The sequence below is a fragment of the Panthera leo genome, chromosome A3 (assembly GCF_018350215.1).
Source record: "Panthera leo isolate Ple1 chromosome A3, P.leo_Ple1_pat1.1, whole genome shotgun sequence".
Classification (NCBI taxonomy): Eukaryota; Metazoa; Chordata; class Mammalia; order Carnivora; family Felidae; genus Panthera; species Panthera leo.
In genome coordinates, this window is record NC_056681.1 from 18,505,151 (window position 1) to 18,520,894 (window position 15,744).

Here is a 15,744-nt window from a genome sequence, read left to right on the forward strand (position 1 = left end):
CCTCAACTCAGTGGATTGGGACGGCACTGAGGTGAGGAGGCTTTTAAAAAGCAGAGGCAGGGAGTCAGCTGCCCAGACCTCTGGTAGAGTGCAAGGCTTTGGAAGGGCTATCTTTGTTGCTTTCCATGTCACGTTTGTCCTCCTAAAGGCTTCCACCTCACATTCCTACTTTTAATTTTTTTTTTTTTTTTTTTTACATTTTATTTATTTTTGAGAGAGAGAGAGAAAAAGCAAGCACAAGTGGGGGGCGGGCAGAGAGAGAGAGGGAGACACAGAATCCAAAGCAGGCCCCAGACTCTGAACTGTCAGCACAGAGCCGAATGCGAGGCTCGAACCCACGAACCATGAGATCGTGACCTGAGCCAAAGTCAGTTGCTTAACTGACTGAGCCACCCAGGCGCCACTCACATTCCTACTTTTAATTATTATTATTATTATTTTTACATTTTATTTTTTTTTGAGAGAGAGAGAGAGAGAGAGAAAGCGAGCACAAGTGGGGGGCGGGCAGAGAGAGAGGGAGACACAGAATCCAAAGCAGGCTCCAGACTCTGAGCTGTCAGCACAGAGCCCAATGCGGGGCTGGAACCCACGAACCATGAGATCGTGACCTGAGCCAAAGTCAGTTGCTTAACCAACTGAGCCACCCAGGCACCACTCACATTCCTACTTTTAAAAGAGCCTGAGTGGGACACCTGGCTGGCTCAGTTGGAAGAACAGGGGACTCTTGATCTTGGGGTCCTGAGTTCAAGCCCCAGTTTGGGTGTAGAATTACTTAAAAAAAATAATAATAAACTTAAAAAAAAAAGAGTGTGAGAATGAAATGCAAAGTTGAACATTAACTGCAGGAATGCGAGAATAGCACGTTGGTATAAGAGTGGAAGTTAACAATACTCAAACAGAAGTGTTAAGTAGCGTATAAAGAACGAAATGAGAAATAACAAGAAAATGTAGCAAAGATGCTAAATTGGTATGTTAAAATAGCTAAATGAGCCCAGAGAGCAAACGATAAAGTCCTTTAGAAAGCATTATGATGAAAAAAGATTATAGAAAAAGTCCAATAGGAAGCCGGGCATATGCAATGTTTTGTTAGCCTTCCAGAAAGATTAGAAGATTTTTATCAAAAAAATTCCCTTGGCAAGTGGCAGGTCTAAGAGAATCCTGGAAATTAGTAAGTACTCTGGCTTCCAAAAAAAGTAATTTTTAAAAAGGAGTCTTGTCTTCAGGGGAAAAGATCTAAAACAGATATGTTTGGACATTTCAGAAGCCCCTGATGTGCCGCATCTTAGGCAGAATCCCGTGGAGACTGGTTCCAGCTGCCACATGGGCCCTTAAGCAGATTTTGGATCCCAGGGTGGAGGCCACGCAGAGCCTGAAACTTCTCAGGAAGTCATGCTGCCAAGCACCGGTGAGGAGATTTGGGTTGGTTCTCCTCGGATGATAATATTTATTTTATTTTATTGTTTATTTTTTAAAATTTACATCCAAATTAGTTAGCATATGGTGCAGCAATGATTTCAGGAGTAGATTCCTTAGTGCCCCTTACCCACTTAGCCCTTCCCCCCTCCCACACCCCCTCCAGCAACCCTCAGTTTGTTCTCCATATTTATGAGTCTCTTCTGTTTTGTCCGCCTCCCTGTTTTTATATTATTTTTGTTTCCCTTTTCTTATGTTCATCTGTTTTGTCTCTTAAAATCCTCATATGAGTGAAGTCATAAGATTTTTGTCTTTCTCTGACTAATTTACTTAGCATAATACCCTCCAGTTCCATCTACGTAGTTGCAAATGGCCAGATCTCATTGTTTTTGATTGTCGAGTAATACTCCATTGTGTGTGTGTGTGTGTGTGTGTGTGTGTGTGTGTGTGTGTGTGTGTGTACACACCATATTTTCTTTATCCATTCATCCATCGATGGACATTTGGGCTCTGTCCATACTTTGGCTATTGTTGATAGTGCTGCTATAACATGGGGGTGCATGCGCCCCTTCGAAACAGCACACCTGTATCCCGTGGATAAATGCCTAGTAGTGCAACTGCTGGGTCGTAGGGTAGTTCTATTTTTAGTTTTTTGAGGAACCTCCATAACGTTTTCCAGAGTGGCTGCACCAGCTTGCATTGCCACCAGCAGTGCAAAAGAGATCCTCTTTCTCCGCATCCTCGCCAACATCTGTTGTTGCCTGAGTTGTTAATGTTAGCCATTCTGACAGGTGTGAGGTGGTATCTCATTGTGGTTTTGATTTGTATTTCTCTCATGATGAGTGATGTTGAGCATTTTTTCATGCGTCGGTTGGCCATCTGAATGTCTTCTTTGGAGAAGTGTCTCTTCATGTCTTTTGCCCATTTCTTCAGATTATTTGTTTTTTGGGTGTTGAGTTTGATAAGTTCTTTATAGATTTTGGATACTAACCCTTTATCTGATATGTCATTTGCAAATATCTTCTCCCATTCTGTCAGTTGCCTTTTAATTTTGCTGATTGATTCCTTTGCTGTGCAGAAGCTTTTTATTTTGATGAGGTCCCAGTAGTTCATTTTTTGCTTTTGTTTCCCTTGCCTCTGGAGACGTGTTGAGTAAGAAGTTGCTGCGGCCAAGATCAAAGAGGTTTTTGCCTGCTTTCGCCTCGAGGATTTTGATGGCTTCCTGTCTTACATTTAGGTCTTTCATCCATTTTGAGTTTATTTTTGTGTATGGTGTAAGTGGTCCAGGATCATTCTTCTGAATGTCGCTGTCCAGTTTTCCCAGCACCACTTGCTGAAGAGACTGTCTTTATTCCATTGGATATTCTTTCCTGCTTTGTCAAAGATTAGTTGGCCATACGTTTGTGGGTCCATTTCTGGGTTCTCTGTTCTGTTCCATTGATCTGAATGTCTGTTTTTGTGCCAGTACCATACTGTCTTGATGATTACAGCTTGAAGTCTGGGATTGTGATGCCGCCAGCTTTGGTTTTCTTTTTCAAGATTGCTTTGGCTATTCGGGGTCTTTTCTGCTTCCATAGGATTATAATATTTTATTAATGTATGTTTTTCATTTCTCTATAGTATAAGGTCCATTTATCATACAAAAAGTCCATGAAATACCTTAAACCATATCTGTAGTGTTTTCACATACCATGTGATATTTGATATAATTAAGAAAAGCAGCAACCTGGTGAGTTAACAATTAACTAGAAAAGATAGTGCTTTGAAAGCAATCCAGTTTATTACACTTCTACATGTCAACCTCGCCACCTAATTCTAAATTTAAAGACTTACTGTTTACTAACAGGAAGTTGCAACTATATTTACATGTGTCTATGGGGGAAATGCACGCATTGAATAGCCACACCTTTTATGCAAGACGCATATCCAGCACCAAACAAAACAATTCTGGACTCCCACACTGAACATTAATATTTTAGGAGTAGAGCACAAGATCCCCAATGAACAAAACCTACGTGTTATAGAAAAAGAAATAGAAATCATGTAGATAGCAATTTTCATTAAAGAGCAATGGATCAGGACTAGTTGTTTGTTTTCAATTCATTGCCCTCTAATACTTTTGTTAAATAAGAGTTTATTTCTAGAAAAAAGTGAAATTATAATGAAATACAAAATATAATCCCCATTTTTAATTATTAGATTTAGCATGCGTAAAGTCTGTCTAAAATTGCTATAAAAGCTCCTAAACTCTTAGGCTCGATTCTGTATCTAGCTCATGGCAGACAGGATCATCAACCCATACTTGCCTAATGACCAAATTTGAAGAGTGCTGAGATAAAGCATCTACAAATAAAGGTCTTACAGAAATATGTCACATATTACTCCCCGTCTCAAACCTTTATTATTTTTATAATATTGACTTTTATTGAAGCCACAATTGTGTATAGTTTAAAAGGTCAACCAGGAGTGCAAGGTTTTAAAAAGCAAGAATCTTCTGTACCTTCCTTCACCTCCCCCTCAATTCCACTCTCCTCTCCCTTCATGTTTCTGAATAAGAAGCATACAGTGCTATTTCATTCTAAGAGATAAATAATAGTGAATACCCATCACTAGAAATAAATATTTCTTATTTATTAAGAAATAAAGCATTCCATTTATCATGGAAGCTCTGTGTTACCCTCCCTGATTTCATTCCCCCTGTCAAAGCAAAACCATATTTGCTTTTTATCAGTGTCTAATATTCCCATATGTGTCTTTTTATACTTTTACTAGATATGTCTATATTACCAAATGTATTGTCTTTTCGTGTTTTCAAGTTTTATAAAAATGACACAGGGGTGCCTGGGTGGTTCAGTTGGTTAAGCGGCCGACTTCGGCTCAGGTCATGATCTCACAGTCCGTGAGTTCGAGCCCCGCGTCGGGCTCTGTGCTGACAGCTCAGAGACTGGAGCCTGCTTGAGATTCTGTGTCTCCCTCTCTCTCTGACCCTCCCTCATTCATGCCCTGTCTCTCTCTGTCTCAAAAATAAATAAACATTAAAAAAAAAATTTAAAAGAAAAAAAATGACACAATACTTCCTAAAAACTTCTTTTCTTGACGTGTTTTTGAGAATCATCCACAATAATATGTATAGCTGTGGTTCACTAATTTCCTCTGACGTACAGCATCTCATTATTTGAATATACCTAGCTAAATTTATTTATCCATTCTCTTCTCAATAGATATCTGGATTGTTTCCCATTTTTATTGTTACAGTGTTGTAATGAACGTTCTTATAAATGTCTCCTCATACACAAGTGTGAGGGCCTAGGGTATATACACCCGTGGCATCCTTTGTGATTCATATACTGATTAATTGAAATCCTGGGTCACAGGGCATATGTATCCTTGTGCATCTTACCTGTAAATATTGCCTGTGTGGTCTCTGAAGTGCTTGTACCAACTCACACTTGCTTCAGCAGAGTAGGAGAGTTCCCATTTCTCCATATGACCAGCAACATTTGAAACTATCAGACTTTAACTTCCCAATCTGATGGATTTAAAATACTTCATGATAGTTTAGTTTGCATTTCTCTGAATAATGATGATGTTGAGCATCTTTTATATTAGCCATTCTGGTGTCTTGTTGTGTGATTTGCCTGTTTATTTTTTTACTTTTTTCAATGAGTTTTTTTAAAATTACTGACTTATTCGTTATTTATATATTGTGGATTTGAATCCATCTTTATCATATTAACTTTTCCTATGTTCATAGTATGTTTCCCTGTTTATTTAATTCATCTTTAACATTTTTCTATCATTTTTTATAATTGTCTTCATAGAGGTTTTAAGCATCTTTTGTTAGATTTATTGCAAAGTATTTTATAATTTCTTTTTTTTTAATGAGAATCCTTTTAAATTTTATTTTTAGAATTTATATTTTTCTAGATTTGTTAAAGTGTAATATAATTTCTTTTTTAACGTTGTAAGTGAACATCTTTTTAAAAATTATACTTTCCAATCTGTGTGTCTGAGCCATAGGAAAAGATTTGCCTTGCTAAACTCTCATATTAATTATAATAGTATGTAAATTATCTTGGTTTTTTCTTTTTTTTAATTTTTTTTAATGTTTATTCATTTTTGAGAGAGACAGAGTGTGAGCGGGGGAGGGACAGAGAGAGAGGGAGACAAGAATCTGAAGCAGGCTCCAGGCTCTGAGCTGTCAGAACAGAGCCTGATGTGGGGCTTGAACCCATGAATTGTGAGGTCATGACCTGAGCCGAAGTCAGACGCTTAACTGACTGAGCCACCCAGGTGCCCCTATCTTGGCTTTTTTTGTATAAACAATCACATAACCTGTGAATAATGATATGGAAGTGATGTGCCGAACAGTGAGCCCCCAAAGATGTTCACATCTCAATCCCCAAAACCTATGAATATGTTACCTTACATGATAAAATGGACTTTGTAGATGTGACTAAATTAAGGACGTTGAGATGGGAGAGTTGCCTGGATTACCCAGGTGGGTCCAATCCACAAGGATCCTTTTGAGAGGGAGGCAGAAGGGGTCAGAGGCAATGAAAGCTATGTGATGACAGTAGCAGAGAGAGACGAAGTGATGGTGGGCACAAATTTTTCAGTGGTGTGGTTCCATGATAGAGGAAGGCACCCCAGGCCAAAAAATATGGGTGACTCCTAGAAGCTGAAAAAACGAGAAATCTCAGATTTTCTAGAGCTTCCCAGAGGAACACAGCCCTGTTGACACTTTAATTTTAACCCCTGTAAGACTAATTTCAGACTTCCAGAACTGCAAGAGAATAAATGTGTGTTATTCTAAGCGACTAAATTTGCGGCAATTTGTTACAACAGCAATAGAGAAACTAACATAGGGCACGTAGAAGATGAATTTTTTGAGACCAATCTAACTTGTTTTAATTCTGTTCTCTCATTTGTGAGTTTGGTGGCTCTAGAATTCTGAGCCAGAATCTTGTTTCCTCAGAACAAGACAGAGTTGTTTGTTTGTTTGTTTGTTTTTCTCCCTTTACAATCTTTGTATCATTTATTTTTCTTTTCTTACTGTTCTGCCTGGCTAGGCTCCACAGGTACAATGTTGAACAGAAAGGTGTTAGGGCCTCCCCCCCCCCATCACTTCCTGATTTTAAATGATTTTTAAGTAATCTGTACACCCAATGTGGGGCTTGAATTCATAACCCCGAGATCCAGAGTCACATGCTCCACTGACTGAGCCAGCCAGGTGCCCTCATTTTCCTGCTTTTAAAGGGAATGTTTCTAATAGTTCACCATTTAAGTAGTGTATTTGCAAAAAAAGAAAAAGCACTCTATTTTCTGTAGAATATTGTTAGAGAGTTTCATCAAATTAAAGAAATATCCTTCTTCTGGTTGGCTAAGATTATGTTTAACATAAATGAGTGCCAAATGTTATCAAATACTTCTTCTGTGCCTATCAAGATAATCATGTAGATTTTCTCCTCTAAGCTGTTATTGTGATGATTTATGTTAATACTTTTTTTAAAAAAATTGGACCAACTTTGCATTACCAAGATAGAACCAGCTTGGTTCTGCTGGCATTCGGCATGCTAACATTTTCACTAAATCTTCCGCATCTATGCTTATGAGCAAAACTGGCTGTAAAACCCTACCTTCTGCTGACCTTGTCTAGCTTTGGGTCAGGGTTAGATAGCCTCACAAATTGAATTGGGGAGTGTTCCCTATCCTGCTATTTTGGTTGATTCTTTTTATTTTGGAAATTAAACATTTATTTACAACGACAGAAGACACAGATTCAGGTCTCTTAAATTCCACACACTCTCACCCGCAAACACACTGCTACTGCCCTCATTCTGCCTACATAATTATATCATAATTCTTGGTTAAGTCAATATTCAGCATTATCAGGATTATGTAAATATTACATACTAATGAGCCACTTAGAATCTTATATTTACATATCCTTTCCTATACAACTTTTGACTTTCCCTAGAGTAAATAAATCTCCTCTTTATGTTTGTTTTGGCTTAATTTTCCTAAGTTTCCTTAGTTTTCCTATTGTCAATCAATAATTCTTCATGAAACTATTGCATAGAACTATAAATCTCTCCATTCACTTAAATATTAGGTAACTGAACAGTTGCATGTTTTTTGTAGAGAAATTTCTCCTGGAATTCTCTTGTTCTCTTGCTCCAAACTGTCCTGTCCTCTGTGCCTGCTTCCAGCTGTTTTGAGGACTAAAACCCTTTATATTCTTTTTGTCTCTTCTATATCTGAATCCCTGTGCCCTGGTTTCCACGGTTTCCTCTTTCTTGATTTACTGGATCCTTTTGGTGGAGCACATTCTTTCATTTAGAGAAGGGGTACATGGAAGATAAAACTTTTGAGGCCTAACTTGTCTGAATTTATCTTAATTCTGCTCCCTCATTTGCTGTGTTGATAGGTGTAGTATTTGAGATAGGAATTGTCTTCCTTCAGAATCTAGAAGGAATGTAGTCTTCTATTTCCAGTCTTTCTGATGAGAAGACCAAGACTATTCTGATTCTCAGGGGTTTTTTTAATAACTTAAGTTTATTTATTTATTTTGAAAGAGACAGAGACAGCACAAGTGGAGTAGGGGGAGAGAGAGAGAGAGAGGAAAGAGAGAATCCCAAGCAGGCTCCATGCTGCCAGCACAGAGCCTCATGCGGGACTCGAACCCACAAAGCCACAAGATCATGACCTGAGCCGAAACCAAGAGTCAGACGTTGAACTGACTGAGCCACCCAGGCACCCCTGATACTTAGGTTTTTGTATTTTTCCTTTGTCTTACTGCTTTTATGATAGTTTCTTCACTTCTGATGCTCTGAAATTTTATAAAAATATGCTTTGGTATAGATTATATCCTGTGTTGCATTGGACTGTTAGGGGCCTTCTAACTGGGAAACTCACATCCTCAACGAAGGGAAAAATTCTTAGCTTATGTGTGCATGCACATGCGCACGTGAACGTGTGTGTGTATGAGAGAGAACATATATAAAAGAATATGAGTAATGTAAATCCTGTAACATAGTAGTAAAACAAATGCCCAAGAACCCAGCATCCAACTTAGGAAATAGAATATTCCCAATTCCTTGAACTTCCCTATATGTTCTTTTCTGATGCCAGTCCCTACCCTGCCTTCCTGTGCTGACCCCATGCTCTCACTCTTCACCAGCCACAGAATCACTCTCATGGTATTTTTTTTTCAATTCACTTTTCTTTTCTTTTCTTTTCTTTTTTAGTTTATTTACTTTGAGAGAGACTCAAAACCACGAGATCATGACCTGAGCCGAAATCAAGAGTCAGATGCTTAACTGACGGAGCCCCACAGGGGCCCCTAATTCACTCTTCTTGTTTACTACATGTGTATGTGCCGTGAAACCATAGCTTGTTTACTTTAGCTTGCTTTTGAACACCATAGAAATGGCATCACACACAGAAATGACATTCTTCTGTGGCTTGAATGTCCTTCAACATTGTTCCTAAGAGTCATCTATGCACATCGCTATTGTTCGTTAACTTTACATTGTAGTATAGCATTCTGTTGCATGAAGACACCACAATTTATCTGTTCTCTCAGTTATAGGCATTAGGTTATTTCCTTTTGTTTGTTTGTACTTGTTTTTATTTTCTATCATGTCTACTGGTGTGATCATTTCTTTCCCTCATTTTCTCCCTGAAATTTACGTTAGTTGTGGGATCTTCTGGACTGAACCTTAAATATTTTTAAGAATTGTTTATTTGTTTTTGAGAAAGAGTGAGAGAGCACGGGGAAGGGGCAGAGAGAGGGAGACAGAGGATCTGAAGCAGGATCCCATGCTGACAGCAGAAAGCCTGATATGGGGCTTGAACTCACGAACCATGGGATCATGACCTGAGCTGAAGTTGGACATTTTAAGTGACTGAACCACCCAGATTCCCGGACCCTTAAATATTTTTACCTCTCCTTTCCTGTCTTCTGTTTCTTTGTAATTTTCTTCTACAGTCTCAGAGAATTCCTCAAATTATACTCAAATTCATCTACTCAACTTTTAAAATTTCTATCATATTTTGAATTTTTAAGAGTTCTTATTCTCTGGATGTTTATTTTTATAGCTTACCCTTTTGGTTTTTTTTTTTTTTAAGTTTATTTATTTATTTTGAGAGAGACAGAGACAGTGCAAGTTGGGGAGGGGCAGAGAGACAGAATCCCAAGCAGGCTCCGCACTGCCAGCACAGAGCCCAATGTAGGGCTCGAACTCATGAAGCTGTGAGACCATGACCTGAGCCGAAACCAAGAAATGAACGCTTAACTGACTGAGCCACCCAGGTGCCCCTCTCCTATTTTCTTAGATACTAGACTTATGAGGTTTAGGATTTACTTGCAATTGTCTTTTGCTTTCTGCATTCTCAGCTTCCCCCTGCTGTGGTTGGTTGAATGATTGGTGATTTACGTCTCTTTCATGTCAGAAGCTCTCCTCCAATGTCAAGTGATGCTTGGCCATCTGCTTAGATGTAAGTGTAAAGGCACCAACATGCTGATTTAGAGTCCGGGTGTCTGGGTGGGGCTCATCCACAAGTGGTCTTCACAGTAGGGTGATCAGGCGGGGACCCAGATGTTCCACGGGGACAATAACAAAAGTCAGTAGGCCTTTTCTCTCTCTTGGCCTAGTTTGTTTTCCCAGAGAGGAAACTTCCATTCTTCCTCCCAGATGATGTAAGCCTGTCTGCCATCGCTCCGGCTGTTGGGTGGGAAGTTGAGTTGAGTGAATTGGGGGGCAGGGGAAGGTGGTTGCCACTCACAGACTTTCACTTACTGCCCATTTTCAGTACAGTTCCCTGTTCTAAATTGTGTCTGGTAACTCTCAGTCCAGACCCCCTTGGTTTGAACTCTCCAACTTCTTCGCCGTGAGGGAAGGTTGTGTCGGATGGGAGAAGACATCTGGGTGTCTCACTGCCCCTCAGACAGACAGCCAAGATGTACCTCCAGTTTTCAGCCCCACCTCTTATCCCCATCTTCAAGGATATTCCAGTTGGAATCCTGCAGCCAGGAATCCACTTGCTGCTTCTTATACACACGACCTCCCCTTGCAGGTTTAAATTTCAGCTTTCTCTGCTCTTTGAAATCAACCACCAGTGACTTTCTAGCTTCCAAAATTTTCTTGACATCTGTCATCTGTTCCTGTATCCTCTCCAATTCTTTGTCTTTGTGGATATATGCTGTTTCTTTTTTCAATATGCTTTTTCAGTTGTAATTTCTCTACTAGCATTTTGAAGCTCTGGGGAGGAGGTGGAAATAAATGCATGTGTTTTCAATGTCACTCCCCCAATGGTGTGGATATAGTACCTGAGGGGAGGAGCACAGAAAACCACAGAAAGTCTGTAGGGCCCCTCTTGGGTCTGCGGCCGACTCTGGTTTTCAGAGGCCTCTCTGTGGCTGGCCGACTGCCCGACACAGTATTCAGTTATGTGGTGCGTAGAGAGGAATTCTCCATGTGTGTGTTCAGCCCAGAGACACTTTTGCAAAGAGCAGCAGAGAAAGGTGCTGCTGAACTGAGGGAAGAGAATCAGGCTCAGCTAGAGCAAAAGTTCCCTGGAAAAGTATTGTTGGCCGAGATCCTGGCTGAATCCCACCCATCCTGTTTTCCTTGTTAGGAGAGTTAATTCCAGGGGAGTCAATACTGGGTGCTCTGAGGAACAGCCCAGGAGATCAGAGCCCACTAGCAGCCCCCTGCTCAGACTCAAGGAGTCGATGCAGGTGACTCCAGCACCTGAGACTGGATCCCTGAAGTGGGAAAACAGCAGATTTCTCATCGCTGGTCAGAGAGCCCACAAAGGCCAGGGCCTGGTTAACAACACTGGCCACCTTGCTTCCAGTGTGAAACAGAGAGCCACAAACAAGACAGCTGCATCTCAGACAGGACGCTAGCCTGCCCCTTGCATCTAGCAACCAGAGTCGGACAGGGCAGAATCTGAAAGAGCAGTTGCCAGCTGTGTGGCCAGGGCTCCGTGGCCTGGGGTGAGGGCATTGTCTCAGAGAGAGCCCGAGATGCCCCATCTATGAGGGCTGCTGAGCAGTTCCCCGTGCAGCTTCTGAGGGGCGGATCCCGGGACTTGGTGTGGATGCTCACCCTTGTCTTCTGGTTATGAGTGCCCTGAAGTCATGCTAAGAAGTGAAGAGAACCCTAAAAGGGGTGGGAAAATGGAAGAAGGGCCTGGAAGACTATAGCTCATTCCCTGGACTGTTTTCCCAACACCACCAAGCAGTTCTCTGATTCTCACTGAATCATAACCAGGTGTCCCACACTTGAACTGGGTTCTGACACTGTCTACCTAGAGATAGCAGCAGATCCCACAGGCTAAGGGCTCAGTTCTACAAGACGGCCCCCTGTTCAGAAACCAGTTCAGATACCAACTGAACTATAAATCAGAGGTTCCCACAATCCCCTCGTCCTCGGGTTTGATTAATTTGTTAGAACGGCTCACAAAGCTCAGGGAAATATTGACTTACAATTCCCAGTTTATTATAAAGGATATTAAAAAGGATATAGGTGCATAGCCAAACAGAGAGGTGCACGGGGTGAAATCAGCAAACGTCCTGAGCTCAGGAGCTCCTGTCCCCCTGGATCAAGGTGTTGACACCCTCCTGGCACGTGGATGTGTTCACCAACCCAGAAGCCCATCAGATTCCTTGTTCAAGAGTTTTTATGGAACTTAATTTGCAGCGCCTACTTTCCTTACATCGGTAGGTGGAGCTGAAAATTCCAGTCCTGTAATTACTTGATCCTTCTGGTGACTAGGTGTCTACATGGGGCCCCATCCTAAGTCACCTTATTAGCACAAACTCAGTTGTGATTAAAAGCGGCCTGATAGGGGCGCCTGGGTGGCTCAGTCGGTTAAGCGTCCGACTTCAGCTCAGGTCACGATCTCGCAGTCCGTAAGTTCGAGCCCCGCATCAGACTCTGGGCTGATGGCTCAGAGCCTGGAGCCTGCTTCTGATTCTGTGTCTCCCTCTCTCTCTGCCCCTCCCCCGTTCATGCTCTGTCTCTCTCCCTGTCTCAAAAATAAATAAACGTTAAAAAAATTTAAAAAAAAAAGGGGGCCTGATATAGGGGCGCCTAAGTGGCTCAGTCTATTGAGCCTCCGACTCTTGATTTTGGCTCAGATCGTGATCCCAGGGTTGTGGGATCAAGCCCCACTTTGGGCTCAGTGCTGACAGCACGGAGCCTGCTTGGGATTCTCTCTCTCTCAAAATAGATAGACTTAGAAAATTTATTTTAAGAAAGGGCTTGTTATAAATAATGAAAGGTATTCCTATCAATTAAGAAGTTACAAGAATTTTAGGAGCTCTGTGTGAGGAACTGGGCATGGAAACCAAATAGATTTTTTATCATAGCACACAGGTCGACACCTCATCCTCAGTGATAGCGGTTTCTGCTTTCCATGGGGTGCCGTGACTCACACCAGCGAGGAAATTATTCTCCACACAACTCCCTTTCCTTTGTGCGGTTGGGTAAGGGAGGGGAATGAAAGGCTGGGCAGCAGCCTCTGTCGGTGCTTTGCCCTCTGGGCTGTGTTTTACACTGGCTGGCCCTCCTGTGCTTTCTCTCCCCATGCCTGCACCCTGAGAAGGTTTGCCCCCCTAGGGCCAGCCCCAGCAAATGACTGGCAAACATAGGAGAATAGTCCTCCAGCTCTGTTACTCCCTGGTGGGGGCAGTTTTAAGGTGTCCCCAGAGTTCCCATGAGGGACTGAGCCAAAGCCGCCTTCCTTGGATGCTGCTTGCTGTCACATCTTTGCTTGGCCTCCGTTCCAGGTCCCACATTCCCATCCACCCTCCCCCCCCCCCCCACCTCACCCACCCACCCATTTTCTTGTTCTGGGAGTGCTTAAATAAATAATTTTCGTGTGAGTCCTCTTCTCCGAGTCAGCTTCTGGAAGCTCAAGTTAAGACAGCCTCATATTTCAGAGTCCTTGCTGGCTCTTTGCTACTAAAAATGGAAGGACAGGGTAGTCTTTTGTTTATAAAGCACAGTGAGGATGCTGCAGGTGTGGAAATGTAAACCCTGAGACTGAGGAAAGGGTGCAGACTTAAATTGTTGCTTTACGTTGAAGGGAGAGAATCGGTCTTCTGAAGGGTGCCTGGCATGGCAAAAAGGGGGGGAAGCTGGGAGCTTGAGGCAGAGAAGCGGCTGAACCGCTTGTATGAAACCTCTCTGTTGCACCAAGCCTTCCATAAGGACTGCTACTCACACACACACAGTGTGTGGGTGTGATGTCGGAGGCAGGGGAGATCCAATGAAAAGGCTATTTGAGATGCGATGCTGCATTGCAGACCAGAGAGCAGGATGGGAAGGCAAGACGATCCCAAAGCTGAACTCCTTCAGTGGAAGCAGGAACTCTGAGCCAAAGAACTAAGAAAAACACAATCCATCAAACGTGTACCCACCCCACCCCCACACACATGCATCTGCATGTGTATACATGTACACACACTAGTCCACCAAGAGGTGGAAAAGGAGAAAATACCCCCTCTTCTGAGATCTGAATAATGCGTGAAATGACCAACTTGAAGTAATTGAAGGATAAGTTCTAAAATCATTCCAAGAATATACAAAGGCATCTTCAACATCAGAACAGCATTTCTCAATTAAAATTAATAAATTGTGGGAATGCAAGCTGGTGCAGCCACTCTGGAAAACAGTGTGGAGGTTCCTCAAAAAACTAAAAATAGAACTGCCCTACGACCCAGCAATTGCACTACTAGGTATTTATCCAAGGGATACAGGTGTGTGTGCTGTTTCGAAGGGACACATGCACCCCCATGTTTATAGCAGCACTATCAACAATAGCCAAAGTATGTAAAGGGCCCAAGTGTCCATCAATGGGTGAATGGATAAAGAAGATGTGGTATATATATATACAATGGAGTATTACTCAGCATTCAAAAAGAATGAGATCTGGCCATTTGCAACTACGTGGATAGAACTGGAGGGTATTATGCTAAGTGAAATTAGTCAGAGAAAGACAAAAATCATATGGTTTCACTCATATGAGGACTTTAAGAGACAAAACAGATGAACATAAGGGAAGGGAAACAAAAATAATATAAAAACAGGGAGGGGGACAAGACAGAAGAAACTCAAAAATATGGAGAACAAACTGAGGGTTACTGGGAGGGTTGTGGGAGGGGGGATGGGCTAAATGGGTAAGGGGCACTAAGGAATCTACTCCTGAAATCATTGTTGCACTATATGCTAACTAATTTGGAAGTAAATTTTTAAAAAGTAAAATTTGTTAAAAATGTATAGGAAGGAAAACAAAAAAATAAAATTAGTAAATTGACTCCCACAGCAAACAGGAATTCATGGAAGGTGGGAGATACATTAGCACAAGCTAAGGCAGTGGGGGTCTTAGAACATGGCATCCTCCTCCCTTGAATGACCTGAGCCTGGTCTCTGTTGCCTCCAATCCATAACAGAGCCAGGGCGGCCCTGGGACTTCTTCCTCCTCCACTGCTCACCCAGGGGCTCCACAGCCCCATGCAGAGAGCCCTCTTCTCCCTCTCCTGGCCCTGCTGCCAGCCTCCTTCCCACATGGCCAGGACCTTAACAGTGGGCGCTCCAGGGTCAGTGAGGTCTAATGTGGTCAGGGAGCTGGGGACCTGCCTCTGAGTCCATTCCTATCTCTGACTCTTTCTCCCTTCAAGTCTTTATTCCACAAACATTTATTCACCACATGCTACTCACCAGGAACTGTTATCTTTGTTCTGTCCCCGTCTGTCTTTCTGTTTGTTTCTCTCTCTCCCTGATTCCATCCCTGTCTCTCTCCTCCTCCTTTCCTCTCTCTCTGTGTCGACCCGGCTCCCTTTCCCTCTCCCTCTCCCTTCTTCCAGGCTGGTCTCTTTGAATTAAATTGGCCTATGTCTCTGAAGCCACATGATGCAGCACATTCAACAGTACCCACAGTAACGGACATGTCACAAAGCAGTTTGTGCTCACAAGCCTGTTCTTTGGTATTACAAATAACCATGTTATGAACATGATTTTAGATCTTTATCTACATCTCTGATTAATTCCTTCAGGAGAGCTCCCTAGGTATAGTACTTTAGGTCAAAGGGCACTGACATTTTTAAGGCTTGTAATATATGTGGAAAAAAAATCGTTCAGCAATTCTGCCCACATAACTGGACTTCTTTAAGTTGATTCTCAGATTTAAGATGGGGTCACCCACGTTTTTCCAGGGTTCCTGAAGACACTCACATTCTGGAATATCTCGGCAGATTGATTGGTTTGTAGAGGACCTGCCTAATCTCCTTTCTACATACTTAAATATTCATTTGTC

The 15,744-nt window shown here is 42.0% G+C and overlaps 1 long non-coding RNA gene across 1 annotated transcript; it reads right to left on the reverse strand.

Annotated features, from left to right (window-relative positions):
• Positions 1 to 13,575: 13,575 nt before the first annotated feature.
• On the reverse strand, positions 13,576 to 15,316 carry LOC122215531. Its single transcript, XR_006200422.1, has 2 exons — positions 15,150 to 15,316; positions 13,576 to 13,814 (listed from the first exon to the last, which is right to left on the reverse strand). It is a non-coding gene; the product is annotated as an uncharacterized LOC122215531 (long non-coding RNA).
• Between the last annotated feature and the right edge of the window lie 428 nt (positions 15,317 to 15,744).